We start from the raw sequence: 15,129 nt of genomic DNA, 5'->3' as shown, positions 1-15,129 counted from the left end.
GCTGACATTCTTAATATATTGTTTTCAATTACATTTAATTCTGCTCTAATTTTGGTTATTTCTTTTCTTCTGCTGGGTTTGGGGTTAGAATGTTCTTCCTTTTCCAGTTACTTGAGATGACCCATTAAATTGTTGACTTCCTTTCTTTCTGTTTTCTTGATGAAGGCTTCCAACGCTATAAATTTCCCTCTTAGGACTGCCTTTGTAGTATCTCACAGTTTTTGATAATTTGTGTCTTTCTTATCTCTTTTCCTCAAAATTTGGTGATTTCCTTCTTAATCTCATCTGTGATCCAGCTATCATTCAGGATAAGGTTATTTAGTTTCCATGATACTGTTTGAGTATCAAGATTCCTGTTGCTGTTGAGTTCAATTTTTATCCCGTGATGGTCCAAGAAGGTATAAGGAATAATTTCTATTCTTTTAAATTTGCTGAGGTTAGACTTGTGTCCTTTGATGTGATAAATTTTGGAGGATGATACATGGGCAGAGGAGAAGAAGATATACTCAGTTTTATTAGGAGGAAATGTTCTGTAGATGTCTGTTAAGTCCATTTGTTCTAGGATCAAGTTTAAGTGCATTATTTATTTGTTTAGTATCTTCTGGGAGGATCTATCCAGAACTGCCTGAGGGGTGTTATAATCTCAACTATTATTGTGCAGGAAGATAACAAAGCGTCTTCTCTGTTAGGGTTTGCCTTATACATTAGAGAACATTCTGGGAGAGCATAATGTTAATTATTGAAATCTCTTCATGTTGAGTGTTACCCTTGACAAATATGTAGTGTACATCCTTATGTGTCTTTATTTTTGTTGGTTTAAAACCAATTGTTTCTGCAAATAAAATTGCAGCCCCTGCTTTTTCTGATTTCCATTCACCTATATTATAGATATCCAGCCTTTATCCTTGAGTCTTTTTGTATCTTTTAAGGTAAAATGAGTCTTTTGAATGTAACAGGTATCTGCTCTGAGTTTTTGTATCCAGTCAGCCAACCTGTACCTCTTTACAGGAGAATTTAAGCCATTCACAATAATTGAGAGGCATGGTGGTATTTTGGGTGTCATGTTTTTCAAATGCTCAGGGGATATTTTTGATCCTTTCACCATTGTGGAAGTTAGGTTTTTGTTCAGTAATTTCTGGGTAAGTTTACTTTGGTGGTAGACTATAGTGCTGGTCATTATGGAAAATGGGTCTGAAAATATCCTGGATGGCTGGTTTAGTTATGGAAAATTTCCTCAACATGTGTATGTCAGTGAAGTATTTGATTTTTCCATCACAAATGAAACTCAGTTTAGCTGGATGGAGGATCCCTGGGCTGAAAGTTGTTTTGGTTTAGGAGAGTTGAAGGTTGATTACCATCCTCTTCTGGTTTGAAATGTTTCAGGTGAGAGATCAGCAGTCATTCTAATATTTTTCACTTTGTAGTTAGTGGTTTTCTTACATTTGACTGTTTGCAGAATTTTTTCCTTCAAATTAGTTTTGGCAAAATTAATTACAGTGTGTCTAGGAGATGATTTATTTAGACTGAGTCTTGCTCGGGTTCTGAAACTGTCTACTATCTGAATTTCTGTATCTCTTGTAATGCTTGGGAAATTGTTCTCCATAATCTCTTGTAGTAGAGCATCCTCTTCTCCTTCAGGAATTTCTATAAGACGAATGTTTGATCTTTTGGAGTGGTGACACAACTCTCTCAGGTAATGATCAGTTTTTGCTTTCCATTTAGCCTTGTCTTCAATTTCACTATCCTTTCTTCTGCTGGCTCAACTCTATTACCGAGTGATTCTACTGTATTTTTAAGCTCCTTGAATAACTTTTTCATTTATTTGAGCTCTGCTATCTCTTTTCTCATGTCTGTATCCTTGGTGAGTTTTTCATTGAATTCATTAATCTTTTGAGACAACTTTTGAACAACTCTGGATTTCTATTTCCATCTTTTCTTTCATTCTATACATTTTATTTCCCATCCATATGCTGAATTCTGTTTCTGACATTTCAGCTATTTGTTTATAAGTAGGATCTTCTGATGCAGCTCCTTTGTCATTTCTTGGGGGAGTTGACATACTCTGATAATTTATGTTGCCCGAGTTCTTCCACTAGTTCTTCTCCATGATTATTTTCCCCAATGTGACTTGTAAAACTGGTAGTGTGAGGTTTGAATGAGGGCTCCAGGAATTATAGTTAATCAGCCCTTTACCAAAGAACTGGGACTGGTGATTGTGGCTTTTCTCCCACAGCTGTACAAACGTGCCTTTCAGACTTGCAGCCAGAGACTTTGAGGACCTGATTGGCGTCCTGTAGTCAGCCAACCTCCATCCAATCTTATTGAGTCATGGACATTGGTCCAAATCTCAGCTGGGGAGTGATACAAGCACCTGAGATATCCTGCCCCTCATCAGCAACCACTGGAGGAGAAGAATCATTTCTTCCCACTACAACATCACCATGGCTAGACCTTGGAGGGTCCCTGAGTGGTTGGGTAAGGTTAAGAGTTCCAATCTGATTGTCCCAGGCAGCACAATCATTGCTCAACTGGGAGACTTCAAAAGGTCTCCAGCAACCCTATAGCAGGGATTCACAGGCAGCTCCATCCTGAAAATCCAAAAGGCTGGAGTCTGGTTCTCTCTGGTGTTCAAAGGAGTCCAGAAGGCCCAGCCAACAGAGGCAGTCCAGGGGGGGTCTGTGCCTCCTTCCCCAGCTTTCACTGTGGCCACGCACCCCTACTAGTATCCCCTTGGGGTTGGGCCTGGCTCTCTCCAGTGAGCAAAGGCACCAGGTATATGCACCTGCCAGAGTCAAAGGGGAGTCAGTGCCTCCTCCCCTGCTGCATACTGCCCCCAGCAGTCCTGAGAGGCTCAAGTCCAGCTCCCTCTTGTCCTGCACTGAATCTGGGAAGTGCTCCATCAGAGTCTGTCCTGGGGTGTGTGTACCCTCCCGCTGGTGAGTACTGTCATGGCATGTTTTTCTCTCCCACACAGCCTGTGTCTCTGCCCCAGGTGCACTCTGACACCAGTACCTTTGTGGAGTTGAAACCTGGATTTCTTCAGTGGTCAAGAGAATTGTGGAAGTGCTCCTCCAACGTCTGACTTGTGTGTGAGCCATACTCCACCATGCAGTGTTGTGGTGCGGTGCTTCTCTATTTCCCGCTTGTCTCTCTTTCCCACTTCTCCCAACTTCCACTGAGTCACTGTTTCTGCACAGTTGTGCAGCAGCCCACGCAGTGCCCCAGCCTCTCAAGGAATTGCCAAACCTGAGTTCTGCAGGCTTTCAGACTGCCAGGTGATGGGAGAAGGGTGGACTGGGAGTTCATAATTGTGGGGAAAATATTTATTGAGTTTTATGCTGGGCAGGAAAATGAATGGACTAATTGGTGAGACTTCTCTGGAGAAGGAGTTCCAGTGTTTAGTGGCTCTCTCCTGTGGGTTAAAATAAGATATCTTCTTTCCACTGTTACTTGTAGAGAGTAGACAGTGAGCTACTCTCTTAGGGGAGGAGTCTCTCATTCTCTTGACAACAGGTTTTGTACCTGGAATTTGTTTCCATGGAGTTACAGCTTGCCTCACCTGGGATGATGTGTACTCATCAGTCTTCTTTCTTAGCTCAGCTCCTAACTTTCAGCTTCATTGAGTTCATTCTGTTCACTATGTCTTCCTCTGGAATAGAAACTCTGTTGAAAGTTGGCTTTCAATGAGATAGTCAGCTATCTTATCTCCTTCACCTGAGTGGGTCTTGTTTTGGCAAATTTTCTCAATGTTTGTATACCTGCAAAAGTTTTGATTTATCCATAAATTTGAAGCTTAGTGTAGCAGGGTACTGAATTCTGGGATGAAAATTATTTTAATAATGTTCCAGTTGGATGATTATGCTCTTTTGGCTTGGAAAGTTTCAGTTGAAAAGTCTGCTGTCATCCTAATGGCTCTGCTTCTGTAGGTCAGTTAGTACTTATTCCTTCCTGCTTACAGAAATTTTTCTTTCGTCTTGACTTTGGACAGATTCATGATAATGTGTCTTGGAGAAGCTTTGTTTTAGTTGAGATGACCCAGTGTACAATATCCATCTGAAAAGAGTGTGTTGGGTTCTTTAGTAAAACATGGAAAGTTTTCATTTATGATAGTCTTCAGTATGGCTTCCATTTCTTTGGGACAATCTTCTTCCCCTTCAGGGATCCCTACTTTTTTATGTTTCAGTGCTTCATGGATTCTTATAGTTCTCTAAGTGACTGTTCTGCTTCTCTCTCTTGTATTCTGCCTCTTTGAGTAGCTGGGTTAATTAGACATCTTTACCCTCTAGCTCTGATGTTCTTTCTTCTCCATGGTCTAACCTATTTTTGATAATTTCCGCTGCATCTTTACATTCTCTGATTGTCGCCTTCTTTTCCTTAAGCTCCATCATATCCTCTTTATATTCTACATATCTCATCTGACTTTTGTTCTATCTTTCCATTTTCTCATTTATTTTTATTTTTTTATCATCCATATTTTAAATTTTCCTTTTGTCAAATCCATTAATTCTTTATAGGTCGAGTCTTCTGCAGCAGCTGCCTCATTTGTTTGATGTGTTGCTGGATTCTGTTTGTTAGGATCTTGTTGAATATTTTTACATCAATATTCATTAGTGATATTAGTCTATAATTTTCTTTTCTTGTTGGGTCTTTTCCTGGTTTGGGGATCAAGGTGATGTTTGCTTCATAGAATGTGTTGGGTAATATTCTGCCTTTTTCTATATTTTGGAAAAGGTTGAGTAGTATGGGTACTAGTTCCTCTTTACAGGTTTGTTAGAATTCTGACATGAAGCCATCTGGTCCCAGGATTTTCCTTTTAGGGAGATTTTGTATAGTTGATGCTATTTCAGAACTTGATATAGGTCTGTTCAACATTTCCACTTTGTTCTGGCTAAGTCTTGGGAGGTGGCATGCTTCCAAGTGTTGGTTGATTTCCTTCAGATTGTCATATTTCTGGGAATAAAGTTTCTTATAATATTCATTAAGGATTTTTTGAATTTCTAAGGGCTCTGTTGTTATTTCATCTTTACCATTTCTAATTGATGAGATTAGAGATTTTACTCTTTTTTCTTGGTTAGGCTGGCCAAAGGTTTATCTATGTTATTGACCTTTTCAAAAAAAAAACCAACTTTTTGATTTATTGATCTGTTCTATAATCCTTTTATTTTCAATTTCATTTAATTCTACTCGAATTTTGGTTATTTCTTTTCTTTAGGTAGATTTGGGATTAGAATGTTCTTCCTTTTCCAGTTACTTGAGATGTCCCATTAAGTTGTTAACTTCCTCTCTCCGTTCTCTTGAGGAAGGCTTGCAATGCTATAAATTTCCCTGTTAGGACTGCCTTTGTGGTATCCCAGAAGTTCTGATAACTTGTGGCTTCATTATTGTTTTGTTCTAAAAATTTGGTAATTTCCTTCTTGATCTCTTCTCTGACCTATCTATCATTTAGCATAAGATTATTTAGCATCCATGTTTTTGTATGAGACTGCAAATTCCTGTTGTTACTGAGTTCGACTTCTTCCATCATGGTCTGAGAAGGTGCATGGAATAATTTCTATTCTTTTAAATCTACTGAGGTTAGACTTATGACCTAAGATGTGATTGATTTTGGAATATGTTCCATGGACTGATGAGAAAAATGTGTATTCAGTTTTGTTAGGATGCAGAGTTCTGAAGATGTCTGTTAGGTCCAAAAGTTGAATAGTTAAATTTAAATCTAAAATTTCTTTGCTAATCTTGTCGTTGGAGGATCTGTCCAACACTGCCAAAGGAGTGTTGAAATCTCCTGCTATGATGGAGCTGGAAGAGATCAAGTTGCTCATGCCAATTAGCATATCTTTTATAAATTGAGGTGCATTCTGGTTGGTTGCATAGACATTGATAATTGAGATCTCATCATATTGAGTATTACCCCTAACAAATATAAAGTGGTTATCCTTATCTTTGTTTACTTTTGTTGGTTTAAACCTTATTGTATGCGTGAATAAAATTGCAACACTTGCTTTTTTCTGCTTTCCGTTTGCCTGGAATATAGATGACCATCCCTTTGCCCTGTGTCTATATTTGTCTTTTAATATAAGATGATGAGAATCTTGTATACAACAAATGTCTGGTCTGAGTTTCTGTATCCAATCAGCCAATCTGTGTCTCTTTAGAGGACAATTTAAGCCATTCACATTGATTGAGATTATTGATAAGCCTGGTAGAATTTTGGGCATCGAGTTTCTCAAAAGTCCAGTAGACATTTTTAATCCTTTTGCCATTGTGGAAGTTGGAATTTGATCAAAAGTTTCTGAGTGGGTTTACTTTTGTGGTGGAGGATTGCACTGTTCACTATGGAGGATAGGTTTGAGAATTTCCTGGAAAGCTTGTTTAGTTATGGCAGATTTCTTCAACATGTGAATGTTGTTAAAGTATTTAATTTCTCCATCATAGATGAAACTCAGTTTAGCTGGATACAGGATCCTAGTTTGAAAGTTATTTTGTTTTAGCAGATTAAAAGTCGATGGCCATCCTCTTCTAGCCTGAAAGGTTGCAGCTGAGAGATCTGCAGTCATCCTAATACTCTTTCCTTTGTAGGTTATGGTTTTCTTAAGTCTGATTGCTTTCAGAATTTTCTCTTTCTTCTTAACTTTGATGAAGTTAATTATGATGTGCCCGGGGGATGTCTTGTTTGGGTTGAGTCGTGCTGGGGGTCTGAAATTATCTGCTATCTGAATTTCAGGATCTCTTGGCATGTCTAGAAAATTCCCTTTCCTAATTTCATGAAGAAGAGCCTCTGTGTTTTGTTAAGCAACTTCATCGCCTTCAGGGATTCCTATAAGGCGAATATTAGTTTTCTTCAAATTATCTGAGAGCTCTTTGAGAGTGAGATCCATTTTTACTCTCCATTTATTTTGATCTTTGCACTCCTGGGCTTGTTCAAAAGCTTTGTCTTCAGAATCAGAGATCCTTTCTTCTGCCTGTTCCACTCTGTTATGGAGGGATTCCACCATATCTTTCAGATTCTTGAGGGCTGCAACCTCTTGTCTCAGTATTTCAAAATCTTTGATCATTTATCTTTGAAATCATTGAATTCTTGAGACATCTTTTGAATAATTTCTTGAAATTCTAATTCCCTCCTTTCTTCCATTCTGTTAATCTTATTTACTATTCAAATTCTGAACTTAATTTCTGACATCTTAACCATCTGTTTATGGATGGGATCTTCAATTGCATCTGCCCGATTTTTCCTTAGGGGAGTTAATCTACTCTGGTTATTCAAGTTGACAGAGTTTTTCTGCTGAATCTGCTCCATGCTGAGGTTATCCTGTTTGGAGAACTTGTCTTCAGTCAGTGGCTTCTTCTGGTTACCCAGAGAGATAGGGTGTGTCTGTCATCTTCTCCCAGTTTTTGGGCACTGGGGTGACTGGGGCACAGTGGAATGGCAGCAGCTGCATGGGAGAGTGCATAGTTGTATCAGACCTCGTTCTGCCTGCCAAGTTGACTAGGGGTTAGGAGACCGACAGTGGCCGGATCAGTCCTAGTTTAGCCCCTCCAGGGTTAACCAGGGGCAGGGGAATGGCAGCGGCTGCACCGAGCACAAGAATGGCCAAATCATTCCTACTTCAGTCCCCCTGCGGTGATGGGGGCGGGGAATGGACTTTTGGCCCTGCTGGGGCAGCCGGGGGCAGGAAAGGAGAACGGCAGCATCTGGATCAGTCCTAGTTCGGCCCCACCAGTGCAACTGGGGAGAAGAGGAATGGCAGTGGCTGGAACAGTCCTTGATCAGCTCTGCTGGGGCAACCGGGGGCCGGGGAACAGCAGCGGCTGTGCAAGGAATGCACGCAGCTGGGTCATTCCTAATTCAGCCCCGCCGGAGCAATGGGGGGGCCAGGAATGGCAGTGGTGGCATAGGGCACGTGCTCGACCAGATCAGTCCTAGTTTGCCCCACCGAGGTGACTGAGGGGCAACTTGGGGGCAGGGGAACAGCAGCGGCTCGATCAGTCCTAGTTCAGCCCCTCTGGGGCAATTGGGGGGAGACAGGGGAATGTGGAGTGAAAAACTCCTCCGCCATGGCCTTTTGGACCTGCATGACACTAGCACGCTTATCTGGGCCCTCCTGGTGTGGGAGCCTGTAGCAGGGAACTCCTCTGCCACCACCCGCAGGACACCCGTGGCTCCAGCAAACAGTTCTGGGCCTGCCTGGAGCAGTAAACTGCTGCACTGTGGCCCTGCAGTTTGCGTGTGGCTCTAGTAAACAGTTCTGGGTCCCCCCATCACAGGTGTCTGGAACGGGGAACTCCTCTGCTACCACCCATGGGGGTGCACACAGCACTAGCAAGCTGAGCTGGGCCTTTCTAGTGCCTGGAGCCATAGACTCCCCTGCTGTGACCCCATGGGTTGCGTGTGGCTCTAGTAAGCAGTTCTGCTCCAACCCAACACAGGTGTCTGAAGTGGGGAACTTCTCCGCTGGCCCCTGTGGGCTGTGTGTGCGTTTCTAGCAAGCAGTTTCGGGCCTGCCTGGAATGGACGACTCCTCCTCTGCAGCCCGTGAGATGCCCGCAGCACTAGCAAGCAGTTCTGGGCCGGCCCAGAGTGGGAGCCTGGACTGGGGTCTCCTCTGCTGCCTGATGGGTACACAACTCTAGCAAGCAGTTCTGGGCCTACCCTGAGTGGGGGACTCCTCCACTGTTCCCCGTGGGGTGCGTGTGGCTCTAGCAAGTAGTTCTGTGCCTGCCTGGAGCTGGAGTCTCCTCTGTGGCCACCCACCGCCTGCAGGAGGCATGTGGTTCTAGCAAGCAGTTCTGGGGCCCACTTTGTACCTGTATTTTATGTTCTTAAATGCTCTTCCTTGGATTTACAGCTTGCTGAACTTCTTTCTGGGCTCAGCTCCTCATCTTTGGCTTTATAGATTCTGATTCCATCCAGTTTTTCTTCCTCAGGAGCCTCTGACAAGGGCTGCTACCAGTCGGCCATCTTCCCAGAATCTCCCCAGAGCTTTGGTCTTGATGTGGCATCTTGGTAAAAGGCCAAATGGAAGAAGGGTAAATCAGAAGCAAAGAGAAACAAGAGAAAATGAAAGCAAGAGGGATAAAGAAGGAAAGAGGAAAAGGAAAAAGGGAAGTGGGATGAAGGAAAAGAACTGAAGAACAGGAGAGAAAGAGGACAGGAAAGGAGAATGAGAGTGATAGAAGAAATGGCATTGATTGGGACAGTGTTAAGGCAATGCGTGTAATTCAAGAAATTTGAGGGGCTGAGCTGGCTGGGTTTCTTGAAATCAGGAGCTCCTTACCAGCCTGAACAAAGCAAGATTCTTCCTCTGCCAGAAATGGGAAGAGAAAGAAAAAAGCAATAACAAAAATCAAGAAGGAAAAAATCAATGAAAAGGACAAGGAAATAGAAAAATTTTACAGTGTGAGCTTGCCAGTACTGTCTTCCCAGCACCAAAGGTAGAAAGGTTCTCTAGTCCCTTAGAACAGTCACTTAGAGATCTATAAGAATCCATGAAGCATTGAAATATATGAAAGCTCTTTTGACCTCCTTGAGCCAGACGACTGTCATGACTTCCTTGGCAGACCACAATTGTGCCACTCCAGCACTCAGTGAAGAAGAAATCATTAAAAAAGGAGAAAAAACCAAGAATTTATAATGAATATTAATATGGTTTTATTACATAAAGGAGAGAGAGGAAAAGGAAAAAGGAAAGAAAGAAGAAAGGCCAAAAAAGGAAAAAGGAAAGAAAGAAGACCAAAAAACAGAGGTGATATCTTAGGTGTTATATAAGTGATTTATGTGTGAAAGATGAGGAAAGTAGAAGAGTCTTTACTGAAAGAGAGTATGGAGAGGAGTGGAATTGAGAGAGAGGATAAATGAGGCTAACATACCATGACCAAAAATACAGAAGTCCTTGTTCTTGATGAATGTAAAAGTGGAAATTAAGAATAGAACCAACCAAAATATAAGTGAAAAGAAAACAAAGCAAAAACAAAACAATGAATATTAAAATAGTCAAAATCTACAGCAATCTCAGCAACATAGAAAATAAATGACAAAAGTGAAAATAAAAAATAAATAAAAAATACTAAAAAAATTTATATATGTATGTCAGAAGGGACCAACTTTTATAGGAAAGTATATGTTGCAATATGTCACTGGGACAGAAGGTGGCAAACTGTTTTTTTTAGGAGATGGAGAACACAGCAGCAATCTGTATTGCCTTTTATTCCTACCTTAGTTGCACTTGGTAATTGCCTGATTGTTTCCTAAGCATTTAGACCCCGCCAAGTTGGGATATTAAAGCTATCCAGAATCCTTCAGGTGAGGGTCTCACAGTTCCCCTTGATACCAGTTCCTATGGGGTTCAGGGTTCCACAGCCTGATCCAATACTGGAGTTTTGATCCCAGCCGGTGAAATTAAGTTGACGAATGTAGGAAGGATATAGTGGAGCTTAAGGAACTGAAGCAGTCAATCAGGAATTTAAAGATGTAGTAGAAAAAATCTCAGAGGTGGAGGATAAAGATTTTGGGCTAACTCAGGCAAATAGAGAGATAGAAAAAAAAAAGAGAGAGAGAGAGAGAAAGAAGAATGTTCACTGACAGAATTATGGGACTACCTGAAATGTTCAAACATATAAGTTATAGATGTCCCAGAAGAAGAAGAGCACCCCAGAGGAATGGAAACCCTACTAGAGGATATCATAAATGAGAATTTCCCGTGTATTACCAAAGATTATGACACAGTCCTCTCAGAGGGAAATCAAATCCCAGGTCCTCTCACCTTGAACAGAGCTTCTCCAAGACATATTGTGATGAACCTGTTCAAAGCCAAGATGAAAGAGAAGATTCTGGAAGCTGCCAGGAATAAGCACCAATTGACCTTTAGGGATAAATCTGTCAGGGTGACCACAAACTTCTCAAATGAAACTTTTTCAAGCCAGAAGAGAATGGTCATCTACCTTTAACCTACTTCAACAAAACAATTTTCAGCCCAGAATTCTATATTCTCTCAAGTTAAGCTTTAAAATTCATGGACAAATTAAATAATTTACTGATAGCAAACACTGAGGAAGTGTGCCACAACAAGACCAGCTCTACAGGAAATACTTATTCTCAACACGGACCATCACAATGGACCACCAGCAAACTAAACTCCCAGAAATTAAAGGACACAACCTAGCTTCCACAGGGATGTAAGGCTGGTTTAATATATGCAAATCCATAAATGTAAGACATATCAATAAAAGCAAAAACAAAGAACATATGATCCTTCAATTGATGCAGAAAAAGCATTTGACAAAATTCAGCATCCTTTTCTAATAAGAACAATTAAGAATATAGGCAGAGGTAGCCCATTTCTTAAATTGATTGAAGCCATCTATGATGAATCCATAGCTAACATCATACTGAATGGAGTAAAACTGAAATCTTTTCCACTTAGAACTGGAACCAGAAAAGGATGTCCTCTATCACTACTATTATGCAACATAGTTATGGAAGTTCTAGCCAATACAATCAGGTAAGAGAAGGATATGAAGGGCATCCAAATAGGGACAGAGGAGGTGAAAATTTCTCTCTTTGTTGATTATATGATCTTATACTCAAGAAAAGCCAAATACTCAACCACAAAATTCCTGAAAGTCATCAGGAAATACAGTAATTTCTCAGGGTATAAAATTAATCTGCACAAATTGGTAGCTTTTGTATATGCCAATAACAGCCATGTTGAGAAGGAGATTAAAGACACAATTCTCTTCATAGTAGCTTTAAAAAAATGAAATATTTAGGAATATACCTAATAAAAGAGGTGAATGATCTTTTCAAAGAGAATCATGAAACCCTAAGAAAAGAAATTGCAGAAGACACTAACAAATGGAAGAACATACCATGTTCTTGGCTGGGAAAAATCAGCATTGTCAAAATGTCTATTCTACCCAAAGCAATCTACAGATTCAGTGCAATCTGTAGTTGAAGTACCAATTTATATTTTGAAGAACTGGAAAAAAATAGTATTTCATTTTATATGGAACCAGAAAAAACCTCATATAGCTAAGGCTATTCTTAGTAATAAAAACAAAGTCAGAGGCATCACTGTACCAGACTTTAGGTCCATAGCAATCAAAACAGCATGGTATTGGCACAAAAAGAGAGACATAAACATATAGAACAGAATAGAAAAGCAAGAGATGAAACCAGTCTCTGGTTGCCATCTGATGTTTGATAAAGCAAACAGTGGGGACAAAAAAGTCTCTATTGAACAAATGATGCTGGGAGAACTGGAAGACCACATGTAAATGACTGAAATTTGACCCACGCCTTTTACCCCTTGAATTGACTCAAGATGGACAAAAGACTTAATTCTAAGATGGGAAAGGATAAAAATCTTAGAAGAAAGTGTGGGACTTCGTTGGACTGGGGAAAGATTTTATGACAATAACTTCAGTAGCGATTGCAACAAAAATAAAAATTATGGGACTTATTAAGCTGAAAAAGTTCTTCACAGCTAAGGCCACAACATGTAAAGCAAAAAGACAACCTTCAGAATGGGAAAGTATATTTTCAAGGTATCAGTCTGACAAAGATTGATAACTTGAATCTACAGAGAACTCAAATTAATCAACAAAACAGAGTAAACAATCTTATCTATCTTTGGGCAAGAACAGAACTTCCTCTGATGAAGACAGACAAATGGTTAACAAACATTTAAAAAATGCTCATTGTCCCTAATCATCAGAGAAATGCAAATCAAACTACCCTGAGTTATCACCTAACCCCAGTGAGAGTAGTCCACATCACTAAGTCTCAAAGTTGCAGATGTGGAGAGAAGGGAACACTTTACACTGCTGGTGGGACTGCAAACTAATACAACCTTTTTGGGAGGAAGTATGTTGAATCCTCAAAGAACTCAAATTAGATCTCTCATTTGATCCTGCAATCCCATTACTAGGCATCTACCCAGAAGAAAAAATAATCCTTTTATTTATTTAAAAATAAAAATAAATAAAATTTATTATAAAATTTATAAAATTTTATTTATTTTTATTTTTTAATTTACTTTATTTTATTTATTTTTATTGTTTGGGATTCATTGAGGGTAAAAAGAATTAGGTTATACTGATTGCATTTGTTAGATAAGATCTCTCTTATAATTGTGTCCCACCCCCAAGAGGTATGCTATACACCATGACCTGCCATCCTCCTTCCCACTTGCTCATTCCCCTACCTCCTCTTGTATTAGCTCATCTACTACCTTCTTATCACAATTGAGTACATTGGATTCTAGTTTCTCCATTCTTGTGATGCTTTACTAGAAGAATGTATTCCTTCTCCATCCAGGATAATAAAAAGATGTAAAGTCTCCATCTTTTTTAGTGGCTGAATAGTATTCCATAGTATAAAAATACCACAACTTGTTAATCCGTTCCTGGGTTGGTGGGCATTTAGGCTGTTTTCACATTTTGGCAGTTGTAAATTGAGCTGTGATAAACAGTCTAGTGCAAATGTCCTTATGATTAAGGGATTTTTTTTCCTTCTGTATAGATGCCTAGTAATGGGATTGCAGTATCAAATGGGAGGTCTAGTTTGAGTTCTTTGCAGATTCTCCATACTTCCTTCCAAACAAGTTGTATTAGTTTGTATTCCCACCATCAGTGTAAAAATGTTCCCTTTTCTCCACGCCCATTCCAGCATGTACAGCTTTGAGACTTAATGATGTGGGTCATTCTCACTGAGGTTAGGTGATATCTCAGGGTAGTTTTGATTTGCATTTCTCTGATGATTGTGGATGATGAGATTTTTTTCATATGTTTGTTATCCATTTGTCTGTCTTCTTTAGAGAAGGTTTTATTCATGTCTCTTTCCCAGTGATATATGGGATTGTTGGGTCTTTTTTTGTTGATTAATTTGAGCTCTCTTTAGATTCTAATTATCAAGTTTTTGTCCGATTCATAATATGCAAGTATTTTTTCCCCCATTCTCAAGGTTGTCTGTTTGGTTTGGTTGTTGTTTCCTTAGCTGTTCAGCAGCTTTTCAGTTTAAGTAAGTCTCATTTGTTTATTTTTGGTGTTGTTGAAATTTCTACAGAAGTCTTCATAAAATTTTTCCCCATGCTATTATCCTCAAGTATTTATTCACTCTTTCATTGAGGATTTTTATTGTTTTAGGCCTTAGGCTTAAATCTTTTATCCATCTTGAATCAATTTTTGTAAGTGATGCGAGTTCAGTTTCAGTCTTTTACATGTAGTTATCTAGTTCTTCCAACACCATTTATTGAATAGGGATTGTTTTTACCAATGTATGTTCTTGCTTGGTTTATCAAAGATCAGGTGGCTGTAGGATGTTAGTTTCATCTCATGGTTTTCTATTTGGTTCCAAATGTCAATATGTCTATTTATTTTTGTGCCAATATGATGCTGTTTTGATCACTTTGGCCTTGTAGTATAGCCTTAAGCAGCAGTTCTCACAGAGCTCCTATGTCACAACCCATAGGAACTGTATTAAAGGGGTGTGGTATTAGGAAGGTTGAGAACCACTGGCCTAAAGTCTGGTAGAGTGATACTCCTCAGCTTTGTTTTTATATCTAAAAATTGCCTTGGCTATATGGGGTTTGTTTTGGTTCCATGGAAAATGAAGAATTATTTTTTCCAATCATTGAAAGTATGATGAGGATATTTATTTATTTTGTTCTTGAATATAAATTTATTTATTTTTTAATTGTTTTTTTATTAAATCATAACTTTGTACACTGATACATTTATGGGGTTCAGGGTACTGCTTCAATATACGATGTGAAATGCTTACATTGAACTAAGTAACACATTCATCACAATTATACTCATTTCTTAATAGTTTTGAAATGTACCATTGCATCATGCACATTAGGTGAGGTCCCCCTGAATATCCTACCTCTTCTCATTTCCCCCCTCCCCTCCTGGCGCTCTCCTCTTCCCTTCTACTTTCTGGACTATAGTTAATGTTTTGCCATTCATATGAGTGTGTAGGTGGTCATATATTGAATTCATAGTAGTATTGAGTACACTGGATCCTTTGTTTTCCATTCTTGAAATACTTTACTAATAAGAATATGTTCCAGTTCCATCCAGGTAAACATAAAAGATGTGAAGTCTCCTTCTTTTTTATGGCTGCATAGTATT

General features: G+C 39.4%; 1 pseudogene; it reads left to right on the top strand.

The window, feature by feature from the left end:
- Positions 1–8,027: 8,027 nt before the first annotated feature.
- Positions 8,028–15,129, top strand: part of LOC100951244 — a 69,332-nt pseudogene continuing 62,230 nt past the window's right edge.

Source organism: Otolemur garnettii, unplaced genomic scaffold (genome assembly GCF_000181295.1).
Source record: "Otolemur garnettii isolate 467f Iridium unplaced genomic scaffold, OtoGar3 scaffold00044, whole genome shotgun sequence".
Classification (NCBI taxonomy): domain Eukaryota; kingdom Metazoa; phylum Chordata; class Mammalia; order Primates; family Galagidae; genus Otolemur; species Otolemur garnettii.
Note: the sequence above shows the minus strand (reverse complement) of the source record. Positions and strands in the feature narration are given on the sequence as shown.